Below are 3,642 nucleotides of genomic sequence, written 5' to 3' on the forward strand. Positions count from 1 at the left end.
CAGAGTCACGGCTCCCCGGACAGAGCCCCCAGCACACACTTCCGGCCTCCCAGCAAGGAGGGGCCGGGCCCAAGGACGCTTCCTGTCTCAGCGCCACTGGAGGAGGGGGGGGGGAAGGCAGACGAACGCACACTTCCGCCTGCACGCTGGGGGACACGAACTCAAGCCCACACTTCCGGTCACATGCCGCGGAGCAGCGCGTGGCCGCCGGGCAAAATCTCAAGCAGGCGCGGGCTGCCTTCTCCCACGCAGGCTGCATAGCTGGGTGCGGACTCTCCGTGCGCAAAATGAATTTTGTTATGTGCACCAGTATGGGGGTGATGTGTTGCGCAACAAAACAACAGTCCACACAACAAAATTCACTCTACGCTTTGAGGGAACACTGCACCCTCACAGACCCCGCATGCCAGGCCTGAAACCTAGTACCGAGCCTGTTCCCGCATGCCAAACACCTGGGACCTAGCCTGGAGCCCCCTGTTGTACCCTATATGCCTTGTTGCCAGCTGCACCCGGGAGCTTACAGCACTAGTTTTAGACCTCACCCTAGGGTGAAATACAGGAGACCTGGTAAAATTGCTTGGAGATAAGCAAGTTCAATGGCAATCCACCACAACTATGCCGAACAAATTGACTGAGCACCCATGTAAAAGATACACTGCATTATTATAACAAAAATAGGTAAACATTAAACATACAGGCTGGGTCTACATGTGCCCCTTCCTTTCGAAAGGGGCATGTTAATGAGCAGGTTCAAATATGCTAATGAGGCACCACAATGAGTATGCAGCGCCTCATTAGCAATAATGGCAGCTGCAGCAATTCGAAAGTGCAGCTTTTCAAATCGCGCGCCGCCCCTGGAGACGGGACCTTCCGAAAAGACCCCCCCCAGCTTTCGAAAGCCCTTCTTCTGATCACCAGATAGGAAGAAGGGCTTTCGAAAACTGGGGCGGGTCCTTTTGGAAGGTCCCATCTCCACGGGCGGCACGCGATTCTAAAACCCACACTTTTGAATCGCTGTGGCTGCTATTATGCTAATGAGGTGCTGCATATTTATTGTGGTGCCTCATTAGCATATTTCAAACCTGCTCATTAACATGCCCCTTTCAAAAGGAAGGGGCACGTGTCGACCCAGCCATATAGGCTACGTCTACACGTGAAGCCAACATCGAAATAGCTTATTTCGATGTAGCAACATCGAAATAGGCTATTTCGATGAATAACATCTACACGTCCTCCAGGGCTGGCAACGTCGATGTTCAACATCGACGTTGCGCGGCACCACATCGAAATAGGCGCTGCGAAGGAACGTCTACACGCCAAAGTAGCACACATCGAAATAAGGGTGCCAGGCACAGCTGCAGACAGGGTCACAGGGCGGACTCAACAGCAAGCCGCTCCCTTAAAGGGCCCCTTCCAGACACAGTTGCACTAAACAACACAAGATACACAGAGCTGACAACTGGTTGCAGACCCTGTGCCTGCAGCATGGATCCCCAGCTGCCGCAGCAGCAGCCAGAAGCCCTGAGCTAGGGGCTGCTGCCCACGGTGACCATAGAGCCCCGCAGGGGCTGGAGAGAGAGCATCTCTCAACCCCCCAGCTGATGGCCGCCATGGAGGACCTGGCAATTTCGACGTTGCGGGACGCGGATCATCTACACAGTCCCTACTTCGACGTTGAACGTCGAAGTAGGGCGCTATTCCGATCCCCTCATGAGGTTAGCGACTTCAACGTCTCGCCGCCTAATGTCGAAGTTAACTTCAAAATAGCGCCCGACGCGTGTAGCCACGACGGGCGCTATTTCGAAGTTAGTGCCGCTACTTCGAAGTAGCGTGCATGTGTAGACACAGCTATACTGTAACAGGGGTGAGACCAGGGGAGTGAGTACAAGGGGGAAAAGCAGGGCTGTTTTGAACTGGCAAACAGACTGAGTGGCAGCACCTATTGGAGGATGCGGGGGGAGGCTAAATCAATTGGGGCCAGCTGGACCCACTTATGACTGCCTTTAAAAACCCTTTCCCTAGGGGTGGTGATGGAGATGAGTGGAGAGAAGCAAGAGTTTTTCCTAGGAATAGTGGAGGAGTTTTCAGCAGTAAGGGGTTGAGGCTCTGTTCCAGGTGGCCCTGAGATTTGATGTGAGGCTAGAAAGAATTGATCATCTAAGGGGAGCTGATTGTGGAGGGATAACATGCTCATGCTGCTGCTACTAGCTGGAGGAGGTACACAGTGGGTTGGAATTTTTTTGGGAAGTGGCTCAGGGAGAAGAGCTGCAGTGTCCATGGTGAGGGGTGCTCTTCCCTACTGATAACAGCCACACAGGGTCCCTGGGCCAGAACAGGTGGGCAGGGCCCAGGTTCTGCCCAGATGACCATCCACCCTGTCCCAAGAAGGGCAATTACGTCCTTGCTGTGGGGCCAGTGCACTGAATAGAGGCCTGGAGCCCAGGAATAAGGTTAACTGTACCAATGTGGTGTTAGCAGTGGGATCTGTGCTGCCATAAGACCCTGCAGCAGACCCACCTAGAGCAGCTCAAAGGAGGTGGGGGGAGAGAGTGAGTGAGAGAGAGGACATAGTGAAAGCCTTCATACAAGCAGCTCAGCACAGCAGGAGGCTACCCAGGAATATGCAGCTACCCAGCAGGAGGCCCTGCAGCTTCAGCAAGATACTAACCATCTGCTCCGGAGCCAGTCTGCCCAGGACTGAGTCACTCTGAGAGAGATCATAACTCAGCTAAAAGCCCTGACTGCCTGGATGTACATCCTAGATGGGACATGACCCCTGTGGGCTAGCAATCACCTCCAGAAAATGACAGGAAAGGATGACATAGAAGCATATCTCTTAGCCTTTGAGAGGATGGCCATACAGGAAGGCTGGCCCTGAGACCAGTGGGCTAGCATCCTGGCTCCATTCCTCTGTAGAGAGGCCCAGAAGGCCTCGTTTGGCCTACCCAAGGTGGTTGGTGCAGAATACACCCAGCAGAAGGCAGAGATCCTGGCCAGGACCGTCGTGACTACAGCTGTTGGAGCCCAGAGGTTCCACAAATGGAGGTACCGTGAGGAGAAAACACCAAGATCCCAGCTGTTTGACTTAACGCCCGCCAGCCTGAATGTGGCTGCAGCCCAAGACCCATGGCCTGGAGACCATTGTGCTGGACTAGTATATGAGGGGGCTACCACCAGACCTGCGAGGATGGGTCAGTCAAAATGACCTGTCATCATATGATGAAACAGTGGCTGTCATGGAGAGACAGTTAATAACAGAAGGTCTCTCACAGCCCCTTGCAGAGGAAGCGCGGCAGGGCAAGCCACCCACTCTTGCTCTCTGGACCCATGCATTAGCCCCTAGAAAGGGTTTGGCTGAGGAGAAATGAGAGAGAAGGGCAACTGGAGGCCCCCACAAGGTGGTTGAAGCCATAGGGGGAGTAAACTACAAGGTATGACAACCACATCATCGAAAGACTGAGCAGATCGACCGTATTAACTTACTAAAACCGTGGCGGGACTGGGAAGGGCCAGCCGGCTGGCCTGAGCATGTTGGCACCGGAGGAAGACCAGGAGAGGCAGGTGAGAATCTCTCCAGAGCTAAACACTCTCCAACAGAGGGAGGTCCTCAACATGTTGAAATGATACTCGGATATATTTTCA

This window comes from Carettochelys insculpta, chromosome 6 (assembly GCF_033958435.1).
Source record: "Carettochelys insculpta isolate YL-2023 chromosome 6, ASM3395843v1, whole genome shotgun sequence".
Classification (NCBI taxonomy): domain Eukaryota; kingdom Metazoa; phylum Chordata; order Testudines; family Carettochelyidae; genus Carettochelys; species Carettochelys insculpta.